Source organism: Lepidochelys olivacea (genome assembly GCF_965140295.1).
Source record: "Lepidochelys olivacea isolate rLepOli2 genome assembly, chromosome: 16".
In the NCBI taxonomy this organism is placed as follows: domain Eukaryota; kingdom Metazoa; phylum Chordata; order Testudines; family Cheloniidae; genus Lepidochelys; species Lepidochelys olivacea.
The window spans coordinates 28,027,639-28,048,397 of NC_140426.1; the positions used below are offsets into that span (position 1 = coordinate 28,027,639).

The 20,759-nt window shown below is 42.6% G+C and overlaps 1 protein-coding gene across 2 annotated transcripts in view; it reads left to right on the plus strand.

The window, feature by feature from the left end:
* The window catches only part of RALGPS1 (Ral GEF with PH domain and SH3 binding motif 1), a 417,852-nt gene that overhangs the window by 310,956 nt on the left and 86,137 nt on the right, over positions 1-20,759 (plus strand). The gene's annotated exons all lie outside the window — the stretch shown is intronic.

Sequence of the window (20,759 nt, forward strand, 5' to 3'; positions counted from 1 at the left end):
GCTTATTTTACCTCTGTATTTGGCACTACTGCAACTATTGTTGGAATACAGTGTCCGGTTCTGGTGTCCACAATTCAAGAAGGATGTTGATAAATTAGAGAGAGTTCAGAGAAGAGCCATGAGAATGATTAAAGGATTCGAAAACATGACCTGTAGTGATGGACTCAAAGAGCTCCATCTATTTAGTTAACAAAGAAAAAGCTAAGGGGTGACTTGATAAGTCTATAAATACTTACATGGGACACAAATATTTAATAATGTGCTCTTCAGTCTAGCAGAGAAAGGTCTAACATGGTCCAATGGCTGGTAGTTGAATCTAAACAAATTCAGAATGGAAATAAGTCATAATTTTTTAACAGTGAGTAATTAGCCATTGGAACAATTTACCAAGCATGGTGGTGGATTCTCCATCACTGACAATTTTTAAATCAAGATTGAGTGTTTTTCTAAAAGTTCTGCTCTAGGAATTATTTTGGGGAAATTTTATGACCTGTGTTGTACAGGAGGTCAGACTAGATGATCAGAATGGTCCCTTTCATGAGTTACTTAATGTTATCTGAAATGGTGTACACAATATCTTTTAAATACAACTGAATAGTTATACCAGGCTAATTCACAACAAGCAAGGCTGGCTTTGTCAGGCTACTACTTTCATATGTCAGGTGTGTGAAAAGCAACACTCACTCAAAAAGCTGAGGTCAAGAGCAAACCAACGTGACAGAGTGAAAGAGGCTGCATATACACATTTATTTTCCTGAGTGGGGAACTGAGGGTCCCTATTTCACTTCTGCAATCCTCAGGATCATGTATGTGCCAGTCCAAAGAATGGGCTATTCAAACCAAACTGTCCTGCAGTTATTTCTCAGATACAGCAGAGCATACTTCAGTTGCTTCTAATATTAAAGAGCGGTACTAAGCTATCATGCATATGTCTGTTGCTGCTAGTGTAGACATTGTTAACAGAAAGATCCGTCTCTTAAAAATAGGCAAGACAGATTTGAAGGCAGTGAGCATGAAACAAAATGATGACCTTTCCTGTTGGCTTCCAAATACCCCATGTTTGGAGATACCTCAAATTTCTAAAGCTGTTCTACTCCACTCTACTTCAGACCAGTGCGCGTATACTACAGTTCTTCAGCCAAACAGTAATTGAGACAAACCGTTTATGCTAAAATATGGAATAATTAATTTTGCAATGTGGAGCCATATAAAAGATTAATATGGTTGGAGTTTTACTCTGCTTCAGATGAGAGAATCATTCTAAAGGAAATAACATACAAAGCAGACATTGTTCTGGGACTGATACCAGAACTGCATGAATGTGTCCGGACAAACTTCAAATGGAGAGAATATCCTCCATAATCTGTCCCATTGCCCAGGATAACCTCCAACTAGAGCAGCCAAATCAACATCGGCCTATTCACTGCAGAAGATCAGCCTTGTTTATGATTTTGACAAGTTTGTTTTTTTGGTTCAGATTAAAAGCAGATCTAGGAACAATGATATTTTATGTCATAATTCTGCTTAGTGTTTTGCACTGTCTTTCAAATGAAAAACCGCACATCTACATAATTTTTTTCAAATACAACATATATTATTTTAAAAAAGGAGAATTTCTACCATTATATTCATGGTGGGATTTGTGTGTTAATTTCCCTCTCCTCACATCATATGTACAACACAAATAGAAAGAGAGGGAAAGACTTGCACATTATGCACACAGATACACACTGAACACTTGCACATTATATGTTCTTGTACAAATTAAGGATGGTGTGAGCTCTATACTAAAAGTAGTCTGACTTTCATATGTGTTTGTCTCTGAATGTTAAAATTTAGTGAGCAAGAGATTGTGTTTACTTATTTCCAACATGATTAGCATGTTATATTAAATGAAGGCAGGGAGTGCACAAGCTTATAATCTATATTGCAATAGGGAAAATTGTAGTTAGTGTGTGCTTTACAGCTCCTGGACTGGCTGCCAGCAAACGAACACATTGCTTAATTTAATTTTTGGACAGGCTTTCCTGTTCATGATACAATGTTGAGATTACATAGACAGTAGTTTTTCATTAGTTCTAGTATCTTTGCGAAAGTGAACAAAACAAATGGTCTTTATAAATATTTATTGCCATGACATAATACTTGGATGTACTACAAATCATGAGTAATTTATATTTAATTTTTTGAAGCCACTTTTAATCCCAACAGAGGTTTTGCTAACAACAGTGAGAAGTATTTACGTATATTGTTAGAGGTAATTCAATACTCATCCTTTGATCTGGATGCCTGGGAAAATGCATTTTCTGAGCAAATTTACTAATTTTCTTTATAAGCATGAGTTATGTCTAGTGAGAGTTCAGCTGAAGCCAAAGAAAAAATTCAAAGTGAAAGGAAATCAGAGCAGAACTTGATACCTAATATGGTAAAGGCCACTGCAGCTTCTTTGAGAGCTTGCATATGTCCATTACACTGTAAGTGTGTGTGCATCTTGTGCACCAGAGAGTTTTCCCTAGTGAAAGCCATATAGGCATGGCCTTGCGCAACCCCAAGCTCCTTGTGCTACAAAGTGAGGATATAAAGGGCAGAATAGCCCTCCCCTATTTCAGTTCCTTCTTAGAATGCACTGTTGATGGTCGTAGCATTGGTGTTCCCTGTGAACAAATAAACTGTTTAGTACTACCTAGTGGTACTCAGTTTTTGGTTATTTTCTTTCATTTTTATTTCTTTATTTATTGTTTCTTTTGAAAACAATTACTTTGATTATGCACCCAAGGAGGTCTCTGGACCCCATTTGATACTGGGGGGGCCTATGCCCAGGTTCCCAGGGTTTAAACCTGGTGTGGGCTGTAAAAAGCCTATGCCTGTTAGTGACCCTCATTCCCTCTGTTTCAAGTGTTTCAGTGAGAGCCAAGTTAGAGGCAGGTGCTCTGTTTGTCATGACTTTAAGAACAAGACAAAGAAGCTGAGGGAAGAGCACCTCCGATACCTCCTGGTGGAAGTTGCCCTTAGGCTGGCATCATTGCCCCCTCGGTCCTCCAAGGAAAGCTCTTCAAAGACTCTTTATCAGAGTGCTCCCGTAGCCGGGCCTGCAGAAAGAGGCCGCAGGAGATCCCCAACACTGGTAACATCTTCTTTGAGGCCCAGGACTTCAGACCAGTCCCAGCCTCAGAAGCATAAGCAGAAGTTGGCTTCTGGCTCATCAAAGTCTTGGGTTAGGGACTCTTCCATGGAAGGGTGATCCACTATTAAAGATAGAGCACACCAGACAGCACACCACTTCCCAGTACCGGCTCCATTGGAGAAACAAGCTGTTCACTCAGATGCCCTCCCAGGGACCATTGAGACTTCTATTTCTTCACTGGCTATGGAGCAGTCTTCCTGGTCAGCATCTAATGGCTGTACCTACTGCACTAGAGGCTTATGCTGTGGCCATCAACTTGCTATGCCTGTTGATACTGCCATCACCATTTCTTCAGGACGAAGACCCTTGACTGGCATTGTCATAGCTATCTAGACCGTCAGCACCTGGATATTCTTCTGTCCGGCCATCAGTTTCAGGCTTAGTATTCTCCCCTTCCACCTTCTTGGGGCCAGTTCCAGATCCCCCGCACTGTATGTTGCCAGATGCTAGAAAGTCATCCATGCTTCCCACAGTGCTGCATTTCCAGCATAGGTCTCAATCCTGGTCAACAAGTACCCCTCCCTGTATTGTGCCACTTAGGTCTCTAGGTACTTTGATTCATCATGCACACAAGGATAAGTGAAGACTCCATTGTCCCTGATGTTCATCGACCATTGGCTTTTTACCTGGATAGAACAATGCCCTTTTGGATTACTTCCAAGTTTTGCAGAATGTATGAGAAGTCATCCTCCCTCAACTCAGACTCTCCCAATGGATCACTAGCTGCATTTCAATGTGCTGAGCTGCCAAAAGAGTAACGCCTCCTGACAATCTCACAGCACATTCAACCAGAGAACATTCAACCTCATCAGTGTTTGTGGCACTGTGGCGGGGTGTGCATACCCTGCACTAAGCAAGGAAGGGTTAACCTCACACTGTGGGCAGCAGATGTCTCACCCCTCAGGCTGTGCTGAATATGCTTCAACTGTTGTCTCAGTACACAAAGGAGCAGCCCAGCTTATTCTCACCTGACCACCAAGGAGGGAGGACGCTTGGTGGAGGCTTCTGCCCGGTAGCCGCTTCAACACTTGACTGCGGGAACCAGAGATCCCAAGGACCAGACCAGAGTCTTGTTGCCTATGGCTGGCCAACTGGAGTCAGAATCCCAGGGGCTTGGAGACCTTAATGACATTCAGACCCTGGCTTCAGGAGACACAGTAGGAAGTGGCCCAGGGTGGCAGTATGAGTGATCTGTCCCTCCCAAGGAAGGTCAGCATATTGTAGTAGGATCCCCACTGACTGGGTGGTGAACACATTTGCCGCTGACAGGGCCCTGGGGGCAGGGAGGACCTGGTTCCCTCTATCCTGACCGTCCCCCGTCCCCCGAGGTGGAGGCTCCTTACTTGTGCCATTAGGGTACACAGCCCTGATCCCCAGGGAAGACATACTGATTCTGGCCATTGGGCCACACCGCCCTGACCCCAAGGTCAGTTTTATTGACTTTGGCTATTAAGCTGGGCAGCCCTGATCCCCAAAGGCAGCCATATTGACTTTGGCCATTAGGCCACACAGCCCTGATCCTCAGGGCAGCCATATTGGCTCCAGCCATTGGGTTGTGCTGCTCCCAGCCTAGGGATAGTCAGGTGGACTGTAACTGCAGTAGTATCACAACCCTGACCTGCCCCAAAATGGGACAGTGTATGCATACCCCACGACAGGCACACATCCCAATTATGGGTATTTGTAGAGCAGCAACATGGTCCTTGATTCATATATTCACCAGTTATTACACATTGTCTGCTGCATCAAGGGAAGATGCAAATGTAGGCAAGTTGATCCTACAGTCCTCCTTCTGTTGAGACTCTGAGCCCCACCGCCTGCGTTAATGGCATGGGAGTCACCTATAGCATAAAGGACATATGCAATCACTTTAAAGAAGAAAAAAGTTACTTACCTTCTCGTAACTGATCTTTGAGATATTTTGCATATATCCATTATATGATCCATGCTGCATCCCCAGCACATCAGAGTCTATCATCAGCTTCCGGTGCAAAAGGACTGAAGTAGGGGCTGGGTGACTCTGAACTTTGTACCCTTGCTTCGTGGCACTAGAAGCTTGAGGATGGAGCTGGCTTAAATGCCACCCTGGTTAGGACCAGCAGATGTCATGTGCAACATCACCAGGGCCACCCTGAGAATCATGGCAGCCTCCACAGAAGCAAGGAGATCTCTGTGGCAGAAGCTATGGTCAAGCCAAGGCCAAGCTGCCCATTCTACCCTTCAGAAGTGGATGCCTGTTTGCCAAAGAACTCCAGAAGCTGGAGAAATTTCTCTCACATAAGGAAGACGCAGTGCTTCCATAAAACAGGTTCACTGGAACACCAGTGACCTGCTTCCTGGGCTAGATTTGCCAAGCTTCAGGATGGAGTTTCTGAGGTCTGTTTAAATCCAGTCAGTTAACTGTGCATAGGTTCTCTGTTCCCTGTGTCATCAAGATGCCTTGTTCTGCATCCCAGTTTGGCCATTCTTGTGTCTCATAATACTGGGGCACCTTTATCAATATCAGGCTCTTCCAAAGGAAGGATCAGATGTACACTCCTATGTGAACAATTGGCTAGTGAGAGCTAAGACAGAGCACCAAGCAAAAGAAACAAATAGGCTCCTTCTTGGAGAGTCATGGTTAGATCATCCATTGAGACAAGAGCTCTTTGACCATGTCTCGACAACTGGTCTGTCTAGGAGTCCAATCAGAGTTAAAGTATTGCCAAGGCAAATGCTCCACAAGAGAGGAGAAGTATTCAGCTGCTTCAAAGTGAGGGCAGTGAAACTCGTGCTGCTCCACTTTTGAAGTATCTTACCATCAAGGCTGGGTATAGTCAGGCAACATGATCCTCATCACATATGTAAATTGTCAGATGCATGAAAAACAAAGATATGGCTAAGGACGTGCATGTACTTCCAATACCAGAAGGCTTTGTAAGTTCTGACTGTATCAGGGTTCTGAAAGAATACAGCAGACTGCCAAAGAAGGCAACAGATATGTCCAGGGGTGTGAAAATTCAGTCCCAAGAGTTCAGTGCAATATGCCAAAAGTGGGGAAGCCAATAGATAGACCTAACGGCCACCAAGTTCAAAAGGAAGACTGAAGTTTATTCAGCAATATGAGGGAGCATGACTTATGGGAAATAGATGCTCTGTCACTCTGGAGTGGCCAGGTTGCCCTTGGAATCCAGAGCTGGTGAATCTGGTGTTGGAACCTTACTATTCTGGCTCCTAGTAACAGAAAATCTTCTGACATCTCATCTGAGACATATGATGTGTTTTCCGATGGCAGGCCAATGAATAAAAGGCCTTTTTGGATAAGGACATTGCAACCTTGATGTTTTCTTGGAAACAGTCTCCCTCCATGTAATCTGCAAGTGTTTGGAAAAGAACATAAGGAATTTCCGTACAAAATCAGACCCAAGGTTCATATAATTCTGTATCCTGTCTCCAACAATGGACAGTATCAGGAAGATGTAAGAATCCTGTATCAGGCAGATGTGGGATAATATGCTCCCCACATTAGCTCTCATCCTGCTGTCTAATAGTTAGAGATTGGCTTAAACCCTGAAGCATGAGTTTTAATATCCCTTCCAATATTTTCCCTACAATTACAATAGCTCTGGATATTCTTTCTACCCACACAGATTTGAATCCTGCTTAGTCCCTTGCCTCTGTTTTCCCATGGCAATGAGCTCTCCATTCACCTAGCTGGGTTAGGACTTTCTTTTTCTGTTACCCTTCTTCCATGAAGAAAATTTACATTTTATTCCTATTCTTTGCTTTCTGCTCCTAGATAGTTTTTGATCCATGACAATATTTTGCTTCTCACCCCATGATTCCCTGGCTTCTTTAGGCGTCTTGTGCAGGACTTTGTCAAAGGTCTTTTACAAATCCAAATATCTCTTGTGTGACAGAGGTATTGACTTGCTGATGCTTATGATCCCATATATTCTGGAATTGTTTTCAGTACGTCAGGATTTAGGGATAAGTAACATCTTATGGGAAAAGCAAAGTCTTTTCTAGTTATAATTCTTTGAATTCATGCTTAAGAGGGCAGTATCCAGATTAGATCAATTTCAAAAGGGAGTGTCCAAGAAAGACAAAGAGGAGTTACCAGATCAGCAAAACTACCCAGAAGTATTATTCCTCTGAATCTAAAACAGAACTTTTTATTCTTGTCAATGTGGCCTTGCTAGCTGTGATGGCAAAGGAATGGAAGTCCACAGAAAAATTGAAGAGACCAAGCAAGGTGACTAAGAAATGGTTTAGTGTGCAACAGTGTAAAACAGATGTTTTTTCTATGTCCATTGCAAAAAGTCCTGCTGTATTTAGTCATATCATCCTGCATCCAAGAGAAAGAGAAAGCAACTAAATCTACTGTTTGAAGTGGACTGAGATGGTGCACCCCAGTGGCCTACAGATCAAACAGTGTCTGTCAAGCGACTAGCATTAAATACCACTGAGAGTGGTAGCAGTCTCCTGGTCCAAGAACTTACACACCATATGAAGAGATCTGTAGGGAGGCCACGTGGTCATCTAATCATGCCTTCTAATAATTGTACAAGTTAGACATTCAGGCACTGGTGAATGCCGTCTTTTGTGCTCTGTGCAGTGGACTCCTGGTAAAATACAAGGAATTTACTATCCTGTGTATAGTTCTGAAGGCGTACTGCATCATAGATTCACAGAGTTTAAGGCAAGAAGGAACCATTAGATCATCTAATCTGAACTCTTGTACCTCGCAGGCCATTAAATTTCACCTGGTTACTCCTGTATTGAGCCCAATAATTTTGTATGTGACTGAAGGTTATCTTCCAGAAAGGCACCAGACCTGGACACAGTATTCTAGTATTGGTTCCACCACTGTCACATACAGACTAAAACATTTCCCTACTCCTACTCCCCTGGTTATACAGCCCAGCATTGCATTAGCCCTTTTTTCACAGCATCACACTGGGAACTTGTCAAGGTTCCTCCCCCACTCTGAACTGTAGGGTACAGATGTGGGGACCTGCATGAAAACCTCCTAAGCTTACTTTCACCAGCTTAAGTTAAAACTTCCCCAAGGTACAAATTAATTTTATCCTTTGTCCCTGGATCTCCACTGCCACCACCAAACTCTAACTGGGTTTACTGGGAAACGTAGTTTGGACATGTCTTTCCCCCCCAAATCCTCCCAACCCTTGCACCCCACTTCCTGGGAAAGGTTTGGTAAAAATCCTCACCAATTTGCATAGGTGACCACAGACCCAAACCCTTGGATCTGAGAACAATGAAAAAGCATTCAGTTTTCTTACAAGAAGACTTTTAATAAAAGTAAAGAAATCCCCTCTGTAAAATCAGGATGGTAGATACCTTACAGGGTAATTAGATTCAAAACATAGAGAATCCCTCTAGGCAAAACCTTAAGTTACAAAAAAGACACACAAACAGGAATAGTCGTTCTATTCAGCACAGTTCCTTTCTCAGCCATTTAAAGAAATCATAATCTAACACATACCTAGCTAGATTACTTACTAAAAGTTCTAAGACTCCATTCCTGTTCTATCCCCGGCAAAAGCAGCATACAGACAGACACAGACCCTTTGTTTCTCTCCCTCCTCCCAGCTTTTGAAAGTATCTTGTCTCCTCATTGGTCATTTTGGTCAGGTGCCAGCAAGGTTACCTTTAGCTTCTTAACCCTTTACAGGTGAGAGGATTTTTCCTCTGGCCAGGAGGGATTTTAAAGGGGTTTACCCTTCCCTTTAGATTTATGACAGAGCTCATGTTCAGTTGTATGTATATTACATCTGCACAGCAACCCCTCCAACCAAACTTGAAATCTCATCAAAGAATGAAATCAGGTTTGTTTGACCAACTTTGTTTTTTATAAAGCCATGTACTGGCATTAATTATATTTGTATCCTTTTAATTCTTTATTAACTTAATCATGTAGCAGATTTTTCAGTATTTGCCCAGGCCTGATGTCCGACTAATTGACCTATGGCTACCCATGTCATCCCACTAGCCTTTTTTGAAAATTGGCAGAACATTAGCACTCTTCCAATCTTCTGAAATTTCCCCAGTTATTCCCTGATGCATTAAAAATTAACATGAGCAGCCCAGAGATCTCCTTAGCCAACTCTTTTAGGACTCCTGAGTGAAAGCTATTCATGCCTGTTAATTTAAAAATTCCAGTAGTTAATTGATCTGAATCCCTTGCAAATGAAAGATAATAGAAAAATTTAATGACTTACCAAAAATTGCCTTCCTCTGAGTTACAAGGTCCACAGATTTGACCTTACCTTGCTTGGAGTATATTGTTGCTAATGGGCTAAAACTGCCATTTAGTTCATTCAGAATTGGTCCATAAGGCTGTGCTATGCAATAGGAATTCATAGTTTATTCGTACAGTGTTTAAAAAATTTAAGGTCACTGGGGATATTGTCCTTTCTTTGGAAGCTCTCTTAACCGGTGGATTCTTCAGTTTAGCTGGCCACATCCTTTCGTGCCAGTGACTGACAGGTACAGCTCTGCCTGCATAGCTGGACATCAGCAGAAAGCTAATTGGCTAATGTATCTGTGGACCTTTTAAGTTAGAGAGAGGACATTTTTGATAAGTCAAAATATATTTTCCTATTCCATTAAGGGCTCACTAATGGAAATCCTATTTTCTCCTTTTACCCTGGATCATCTCACATTTTTAGCTGGAGAAAATGTGCTTGTTATGTTTTTTACAATTTATTTACCTTTTCTCCCTTAAAAATAATGTAAATTTGACTTAAACTACAATAACTTTTATAAAGTGCTCAGAAGAAGAATAATGCTAAATATAAGTATTATACATAGTTGTTGTTTGGTTTGCATGTTGTCTGGGTTTTTCCTGTGCTGGTATCTGATATCTTTAGAAGCTATCCACTCGTGCTAAACATAGCTCATATTCCATTAAGGAAGTTTTCAGTGGAAGTGTTCAGTTTTTCTATGTGTATCTTGACATTCACTGAACAGCTGCGAAAGAAATCATCAGCTATTGCCTGTGTAAGCAACATAGCTTTTGAAATCTGCTAACCTTGGAACATCTGTTTCTTTCCATTTCTTGAGTCTCCTGACTCCCAGTTGAATTTTACTTTTTGCAGATTTTAAAATGCAGACAAGCTCTTGAGCCCCTAATTGACAGAATAGTATTGGAGGGAGTCATAACGCTCCTGGAGTGTCCTGTCTCCTTCCTGACTGCTTTACCAGTAGTGCAGGTTTATTTAAACTTTCCCACATCTGCCACTGAGTACAGAGTGCTTTTGAGTTTTTTCAAGCTGCAGAACTGAGCACGCAATTGAATTTGGCGTACTCAACACCTGAGTTACCAGTAAGAATTTTTTTATATCCTCCTACAGAAAAGAATCTTAGTTTTCAACCTACTATAGTGAACAGAAAGCTGGACATGATGCCACAGATCCCATAGACCCTTTCAATCCTTGCCTGCCTAAAAATTGATCAGAAATGGTTAGGTTTGTGCCTATTTTCACAATATAGAAAGGGCTGCTTGCCCAGATTTTATATAGAATCATAGAATATCAGGGTTGGAAGGGACCTCAGGAGGTCATCTAGTCCAACCCCCTGCTCAAAGCAGGACCAATCCCCAGCTAAATCATCCCAGCCAGGGCTTTGTCAAGCCTGACCTTAAAAACTTCCAAGGAAGGAGATTCCACCACCTCCCTCGGTAACGCATTCCAGTGTTTCACCACCCTCTTAGTGAAAAAGTTTTTCCTAGTATCCAACCTAAACCTCCCCCACTGCAACTTGAGACCATTACTCCTCGTTCTGTCATCTGCCCACCACTGAGAACTGTCTAGATCCATCCTCTTTGGAACCCCCCTTCAGGTAGTTGAAAGCAGCTATCAAATTCCCCCTCATTCTTCTCTTCCGCAGACTAAACATCCCCAGTTCCCTCAGCCTCTCCTCATAAGTCATGTGTTCCAGTCCCCTAATCATTTTTGTTGCCCTCCGCTGGACTCTCTCCAATTTTTCCACATCCTTCTTGTAGTGTGGGGCCCAAAACTGGACACAGTACTCCAGATGAGGCCTCACCAATGTCGACTAGAGGGGAACGATCACGTCCCTCGATCTGCTGGCAATGCCCTTACTTATACATCCCAAAATGCCATTGGCTGTCTTGGCAACAAGGGCACACTGTTGACTCATATGCAACTTCTCTTCCACTGTAATCTCTAGGTCCTTTTCCGCAGAACTGCTGCCTAGCCATTCGGTCCCTAGTCTGTAGCGGTGCATGGGATTCTTCCATCCTAAGTGCAGGACTCTGCACTTGTCCTTGTTGAACCTCATCAGATTTCTTTTGGCCCAATCTTCTAATTTGTCTAGGGCCCTCTGTATCCTATCCCTACTCTCCAGCATATCTACCTCTCCTCTCAGTTTAGTGTCATCTGCAAACTTGCTGAGGGTGCAATCCACACCATCCTCCAGATCATTAATGAAGATATTGAACAAAACCAGCCTGAGGACCGACCCTTGGGGCACTCCACTTGATACAGGCTGCCAACTAGATATGGAGCCATTGATCACTACCCGTTGAGCCCGACAATCTAGCCAACTTTCTATCCACCTTATCGTCCATTCATCCAGCCCATACTTCTTTAACTTACTGGCAAGAATACTGTGGGAGACAGTGTCAAAAGGTTTGCTAAAGTCAGGGAACAACATGTCCACTGCTTTCTCCTCATCCACAGAGCTAGTTATCTTGTCATAGAAGGCAATTAGTAGTCAGGCGTGACTTGCCCTTGGTGAATCCATGCTGACTGTTCCTGATCACTTTCCTCTCGTCTAAGTGTTTCAGAATTGATTCCTTGAGGACTTGCTCCATGATTTTTCCAGGGATTGAGGTGAGGCTGGTGGTAATGGTTTTCTTCCACTACTTGAGCGGGGAGGGGAAGGAGGAAGAAATAAATGCCTCCTCTCTCCCCTTGGGTTCATGTGCCAGTGGGATACAGAGGGGTAACCGACCTTCTCAATCTGTCAACAGACTTTGACACGGTCAGTCATGCTCATCTTCTCAATATGTTGTCCGCCCTTGACTTCTGTGATTCAGTCCTCTCTTAGTTTTCATGCTATCTCTCTAATCACTCCTTCAGGATGTCAGAGAATCCTCATCATCATCCCTCCAACTTTGGCGGGAGGTTTTACAGGCCTCTGTCCCCTTGTCTTCTCCCTCTATATTATATCTCTGGATAATGTCATCCACTAACACAAATTCCACTACCATCTCTATGCTGAGGATTCTCCAATTCATCCACCTTACTCCGTACCTTTCTACTTCTATCCATGCTGTAAAATCTGTGCCTGTCTCTCTGACATTTCCTTATGGATGTCTAGCCATCACCTCCAGCTCAATGTGGCTAAAACAGAATTCAGATCTGTAACACAGGTGTCATATTTGACTCAGTCCTCTCTCTAGGTCCTCATGTCTAGGCTATTCCTAAATCTTAATAATTCTTTCTGCATAATGTCTGCAAGGTATGGCCTTTCCTATCCATCCTCACAACTAAAACTCTTGTCCAGGCTCTCATCATCTTGCTGCCACATCCTCTCATCTGGGACCTTGACATATCTCATTTTTCCCATTCTTATCCATTTTGAATACTGCTACAAATACCATTTTCCCAGCCCATCATTTTGACCTTGTCACCCCGCCTCTTTGTCATCCCTCCATTGGCTCCATTTTCTCTATCAGTTAAAGATAAGCTAATTGTCTTCACTTTCATGGTCCTTTATGGCCTATCCCCTTATTACCTATAATTTCTCATTCTCTTCTGCCTCCACTCACCCAATGATGCCTGCCTCCATTGCTCACTTGTTACATTTTCAAACAAACACCTTTGTGCTTTCTCCCATGCTCTTCCTCGTGCTTGGAATAGCTCTCCATAAACGTCTGCAAAGCTACCTCATTGTCCTCCTTCAGATCTCTTCTTTGAATTGTCCTTCACCTGGATGTCTGCAAAAACTTGATAATGTTTAGCCCATTGGTGTCCTGAGACCAGTCTCTATCATGCTGACCAGTGCTGCATCGCTGTTTCTTTCTGCTCCCCTGTCAGTCTGTAGTCACCTCTTGTCTCTTGTCGTATATTTAGATTGTAAGCTATTTGGGGCAGGGCCTGTCTTTTTGTCCTGTGTTTGTACAGTACCTAGCCCAGTGAGGTCCTGGTACCTGCCTGGGACTCCTTGGTGCTACTGCAATACAGATTAATAACTAGTTGCTCTCCCCTCAGTGCCATATGCCTAAGAGAGACAGAGGGGTAACCAGGCTCCTGCCCCCCACGGAGACAGAGGAATGAGTTGCATGCTTATATTCCACCAAAGGATGCAAAGTGATGTAGAGATGCCTTAGGGAAACAAGATAATCTTCTCATCTATTTATCTGGTAGTCACAGTTCTTATTTTAAGATACTGAGAGGCAAAATGAATGTACATACTTAGCAAAGAAGTTAACTTGTGTTCAAAGAATATTAATAAGAAAAGTGTTGGCTTCACACTGGCAGAGAGGCTTGGAGGAAAGCAAGTGAGACCTCTGCACTGCTGGCTAATAGGGGACCAGTGCTGACCAAACGATGGTGCCTCCTGGGAAGCAGACCTGGCCAGGGAGTGCTTACATAAAGCAGCTCTGCTGCACGGTGGGTCCTGCCTGCTGAGCAACTCTTGAGATAGGAATTAAAACTGCTCCTCGCTCTTAGGGCAAATCTACACTATGGGTTAAGTCAACCTAAGTTACGCAACTCCAGCTATTTGAATAATGTAGCTGGAGTTGACGTACCTTAGGTCAACTTATTGCGGTGTTTACACCACACTGGGTCAATGGGAGAAACTCTCCCGTCGACTTATGCTTCTGGTTCCAGTGGAGTATCGGAGTTGACGGGAGAGTGATCAGCGGTTGATTTAGTGGGTCTTCACTGGACCCGCTAAATCGACCCTCAGTGCATCGATCACTGCAGCATCGATCCACGGTAAGTGTAGACAAGCCCTTAAAAATGCTAATAGGAAGTAACAGAAACAGCCCTTGGGGTGGAGGGATGGAGCTAGCAGTTAAATGACAGCCTGGCACTCAGGAGACCTGGTTCACTTTCAGGCCCTGCCCCAAACTTCCTGCCTTACCTGAGGCAAGTCAGTTAAACTGCCCTGTGCCTCAGGTCCTGTCTGTGAAATGAGGAGAACGGTTCTGCCCTACCTCCCATGGGTGTTATGCCGATAAAATTCATCAATGATTGAGGCACTTAGATACTATGGTGATAAGGGTCAGATAAATATCAAGGGACCAGTTGCAGTGAATCTGCCCCAAAAGTTAAGTTAAATGAGGGTAGCTTGATTGGTTGTTTTTTCCAAGTCTTGTTTAAATTGCCAGTATACAAGACTGTGAACTTATCAGTAAGTGAAAAGTCACTATTATTACTCTCTGGGCTGCAGGTGCAGTGTCTCCAGTTGTCCCTCACTTGAGACTTCATCCCACACAAACCTGGGGCTTTTTCTATTTAATTGATGACAATTATTCTAGAATTAAAACGCCGAGTAAAGAAATAAGGGTTATAGAAATACCCATATTTAAGCCTTCTAGCTTTGGGAGACTTTTGATCCCACTTATGGGTATTAACAGCAGCAGTTAACGTTCTTCTAATTCTAATCTTTCCGATGCTGGCTGTGACAGACAGAGGCTGTCAGAGAGAGGGACTGCTTCTTGCTGCATAAGGCTGACTTTGGTATCATGCTTTAGTAGCTGAGCAATCATATGGGAAATAAGGACTCTCCCGAGCACTCTTGGACTGAGTGCCTGATAGTGCATCTCCTTCTTCATTGTTCCCAGGTCAGTAATTAAGGAAAAGCAAAAGTCCCTAGAGCTGGTTTCAGGTAGCCTGGCACTGAAATTCACACTTTTACAGTACAGTGATGGTATACATTTATTTCTTGAACAAAAGACAGAAGCTCTTCTGCAGATACTTATATATAGGAAAAAACTTGTCTGGTCAAAGAAGTAATTAAAGAAACAGAATTATATACACTGCCTTTACATCAGAGCCACATATGCCCATATTTTTAAAGGAATTTAGGAATTACTCTGCAAGTGACTTAGCATCTGTGTCCCATTTTCAGAAGTGACAGGAGCCTGAGACTTAGGCTCCTAAGTACCCAAGTCACTTTTGAAAATGGGACTTAGCTGTTAAGTCACTTAGGCCTTACAATGCTGAGTGGAGTAATGCCTTAATACATAGAATCATAGAATATCAGGGTTGGAAGGGACCCCAGAAAGTCATCTAGTCCAACCCCCTGCTCGAAGCAGGACCAATTCCCAGTTAAATCATCCCAGCCAGGGCTTTGTCAAGCCTGACCTTAAAAACCTCTAAGGAAGGAGATTCTACCACCTCCCTAGGTAACGCATTCCAGTTACCTCTAAAATCAGGCTGTAGCATCCACATCTTGTATCTGTTTTATTTCATTGCTCACATTCAGCACATCCATGAAGAGGAGAGCCTAGCACTTCTCCAGTTTACCAATTGTCAATTTTTTATTCTAATCTGTGATTAAAGACAAGTTTGGTTAAGTTAAGGTATATTCTCTTCCCTTGTAAACTGGCAATTCAGATGTTTTGAAGCTACCCTAAGGTTCCTGATTCAATAAACCTCATCTTGCTTTGATAAAAAATAGACACTTATCAGGCTTCTGGCTTAAGAGTTTATGTAGCACCCGTCACTGGTTATCTAAGCATTCTTTTCTTTCTTATTTTTTTTTCTGTCTTTCTGGAAAAAATAGGAACACATTGAGCATTCCAATAAAATAAACGGAAGGAAAACTATGTCCATGTTAAGGAAAGTCACCCACACAATATGTAAAATTGTCTTGGCAAACATTGTAGACCTTAAGTTGCGAGTCAGGAAAGGAAGGGGCTCACCAACAATGCAGTTGAATTTCAGAGAGAGAGAGAATTCCTCTGTTTATTAGCCAATATTTAGGGGCAGATGGCCCTGTTTGAGTAAACAGGAAGCAGCTATAATAATTAATTTCTTACATAATGCTTTTCATCTGTATATCTCAAAGTGTTGTACAAAGGAGTCAGTATTATTATCCACATTTTACAGATGGGGATATGAGGTACAGAGAGGTGAAATGACTTGGTTAAGGTCACCTGCAAGCTAATGAGAGCCACAAATATAACTCAGGTCTCCTGAGTCCCAGTCCTGGGCTCTAACCCCTAGTCCACTTTGCCATCCCATGAAGCAGTTATTGTTGAGCTTTTTTCTTAGTGTACATACAAAGCACAATAATTACTACTGAAGTCACATCATCTGGGAGAATTCCCAGGGCACTTAATTCCACCCATATATCAGTAATACTTCCATATCAAGTTCAAGTTCATCATCCTCTCCTACAAGATCCGGTGTAACTTGATGCCACAAACTACATTCTCTGCTCCCCATCTCACTTAATCCTCTTGTTTTGTTTTAGTTAGAATACTAAAGTACTTTATGGCAGGGACTGTGCCTTATCTATGTTTGTACATTATAGTGTAAATTAATAGTGCTATAAATACTTTTAATTACAATTATCAATATTCTAGAGAGACCATATGGGAATTAACTGGCTTCTTGGGAAAAGGGTTAGGAAAATAGATGTAATGGATTTAATGGATATGCAACATTACCCTCATACACTCTCACTGCCTCACACTCTTACCATCGCATTGGAAACAAGCATTTCCAGCCACCGAATCGTTTCATTCTAAGGAGAACATTATGATTGTTTATATTTAGAATTCCTTTAGACTCTCTCAGTTGCAAGCGGAAACAATATCTAGTTGTCAGTCCGCAGCCGTGTGAAATCATAAATCTCCTCACTGTATTTTCCACTGTATGCATCCAATGAAGTGAGCTGTAGCTCACGAAAGCTTATGCTCAAATAAATTTGTTAGTCTCTAAGCTGCCACAAGTACTCCTTTTCTTTTTGTGGATACAGACTAACACGGCTGCTACTCTGATACTCTTTGGTGTAATTGATCACAGACACAGAGCATTGATGTAGTGAAGTTATTACTCCTGCACCATAGAGGTCCATTCCAGCTTTTGCTCACGCTGTCATAGATCTTAGCTCTTTAATTATAAGATTGGTGTTTGTTTTATGCTATGTGCTGCTGTGGATAGTTTTGAAGTAGAAAGCAAAATAGTTTGTCTTTGAAAACTACAGTATTGATTGAGGCATTCAAACCCTGAACCAGAAACAGATCAGAGATCTGAAAAAATCAGACTGTTTTTCTTCCAGAAGTTCATGTCCCATAGCTCCTACTCTCTCCCCAGAAGCTATAATTGTTAAACCCTAGTCAAGGATGAACTCATCTTTAGAGTTAGCAGGAAAACATGAAATAACCATTGTGGTTAAGTCTGTGTGAATCTCGGAAGTGAGATTTGGAACATGATTTAGATTTAAAGGGACACTGTCAACTTAAATAGGACACTTGTGTCTGAAATTTTTGTACCTAGAGGTGTTACAAGTAACACCTAAGATGGCTCTAACTAAAAGAGTACAGGCAACATATCTTTGTTTTCATTTTGCAGCACTTTCTAGATAAACAGTTTGACTGTTGCCTCTGTTCATTCACTGTCCATTCGGTTTGTGTGGGCTTTCCACACAGCAATAGGAGAGAGAAAAACATTCTTAAAAATAGGAAATGACAAATACGGTAAACGACAAAATTGGTGAGCATGCCACTTGAAACTGCTTTAACTCCTATTTAAATTGACTAGATTTTAAGTTGACTATGTCCTTTTTAAATTCTGTTTAAACAGAATCGTTTGAGAAATACATTGGGAAAGTTTCCTTTAACATTTCAGCAGAATGCAGCAGTGCTTGTACTCTTGCCAGATGTTGACAAAAAGCGTCCTGATGCTGTCTCTAAATGGGTGCTCCTTTACGCCTTGTCACATCAGGTACCTAGGCCCTGATTCAGCAAAGCACTTAAGCATATGCTTATCTTTTAAGCACATACTTAAGGACTTTGATGAACAAAGATGGACATAAGCAACTTAGAAATATGTTAGCAAAAATCAGGCATGAAATAGCAGATTCATTCTCTTATTAACATTCTTTAACCATCCATCCTTTGCCTGTTAAGAGTAAGGCCCCCATTTTTGCAAGCTATTTAAGCATGTTCTTAATTTTAAGCATGTACTTAAGTCCATCCTTGTTCAGCAAAGTACTCTAAGTACGTGCATAAAGATAAATATTTGCTGAATCAGGACCTATGTACTTACTATAAATGGAAAGTATCTGTAGAACTTTCTCACTACTGCCTCTCTACAGTGCTCACTAGACAGAGTGATTGTCTGTCTTAGTGTAGCATTCTATATGCTTACTTGCTAGTGCAGTGATCTAGGAATTCAATTCTGCATGCTCCACTCTTGAAGTTCAAATCATAATGCAAAATCAAACAACAGAAGTTCAAATATTTTCCCATAGATTTTATTTCTTTGTGCAGGACCAAAGAGCTCTGTATTCCTTACTCAAGCACACTCTTGTTGAGTTCAATAAGAGTTTGCACGTATAAGGAATTCAAGATTGACTCCATCCAAAGTAAGAGTGATTCTTCTTTGAATAAAAAAAAATGAGGAGTACCGTGGCACCTTAGAGACTAACAAATTTATTTGGGCATAAGCTTTCATGGGCTAAAACCAACTTCATCGGATGCATGCAGTGGAAAATACAGTAGGAAGATATATATACACACAGAAAACATGAAAAAAGGGTGTTGCCATGCCAACTGTAACGGGATCAATTAATTAAGATGGGCTATTATCAGCAGGAGAAAAAAAACTTTTTGTAGTGATAATCAGGTCCATATGGGTCCAGGAATGTGCCACCAAATGGCACCACCACCATCTTTGCATAGGCACCTGTGGGCACCTCCACCAGGCCCTATGCCACTGCAATGGCCATACCTGGACCCCTGGGAAGCACACAGCCAGCCTGCCTTCAGAACCCCAAGAAGTGGAGGAGCAAGAGGTGAACATAAAGGAGGAGGTCACCCCCATGGCCATATCCTCTTCTTCACTGGATGAAGTGATCATGCCATTGCCACCTTCCTTGGCAGATGACTTCCACTTGTTCCAAGAGCTGACGAAGAGAGTGACTGACACCCTCTGCATGCCATTGGAGGAGGTTAAAGATACCACCAGCTTATCAATATCCTTTATGCTTCATCTACCACAAAAATCGTCCTCCCAATCAATGGGGTCATCCTAGACCCAGCTAAACCTGGTCTGGCAAACCCTGGCTTCAGTGGCCTGACATACAAGCCATCAGACAAAAACAATTTTGGAATAATATTGGAATCTACACACCAGGGCAAAAGAGACGCTGTAGTCCTCAGTACCAAAAGAGGCCTTATTCATCCCAATTCCCATCACAACAGCACTATAAACCCCAGAGGAAAAAAGGAAAGTTCTCGAAATGAAAGCCTTCAGGTTCCTAATCACCTGCCCCAAGGATCACTTTTGATGGGCAGGTTGAGGCACTGTGAGACCACTCCCCACTACTACCTGTGACCACGCACCCATTTGACAGCGTTCCGGAGTGCCTAGGCATGCATAACATCAGACAGATGGGTCCTAGAGATCATCAGATCTGGATATTCCATCCACTTCACCTCCCTACCCCTCCACAACACCCTTCCCTTTTATGATGAAATTACTGGTTCTGTGGATGAAGGGAAAGCAGTGGATGTATTGTTTCTTGACTTTAGCAAAGCTTTTGACACGGTCTCCCACAGTATTCTTGTCAGCAAGTTAAGGAAGTATGGGCTGGATGAATGCACTATAAGGTGGGTAGAAAGCTGGCTAGATTGTCGGGCTCAACGGGTAGTGATCAATGGCTCCATGTCTAGTTGGCAGCCGGTATCAAGTGGAGTACCCCAAGGGTCGGTCCTGGGGCCGGTTTTGTTCAATATCTTCATAAATGATCTGGAGGATGGTGTGGATTGCACTCTCAGCAAATTTGCGGATGATACTAAACTGGGAGGAGTGGTAGATACGCTGGAGGGGAGGGATAAGATACAGAAGGACCTAGACAAATTGGAGGATTGGGCCAAAAGAAATCTGATAAGGTTCAATAAGGATAAGTGCAGGGTCCTGCACTTAGGACGGAAGAACCCAATGCACAGCTACAGACTAGGGACCGAATGGCTAGGCAGCAGTTCTGCGGAAAAGGACCTAGGGGTGACAGTGGACGAGAAGCTGGATATGAGTCAGCAGTGTGCCCTTGTTGCCAAGAAGGCCAATGGCATTTTGGGATGTATAAGTAGGGGCATAGCGAGCAGATCGAGGGACGTGATCGTCCCCCTCTATTCGACATTGGTGAGGCCTCATCTGGAGTACTGTGTCCAGTTTTGGGCCCCACACTTCAAGAAGGATGTGGATAAATTGGAGAGAGTCCAGCGAAGGGCAACAAAAATGATTAGGGGACTGGAACACATGACTTATGAGGAGAGGCTGAGGGAGCTGGGATTGTTTAGCCTGCAGAAGAGAAGAATGAGGGGGGATTTGATAGCTGCTTTCAACTACCTGAAAGAGGG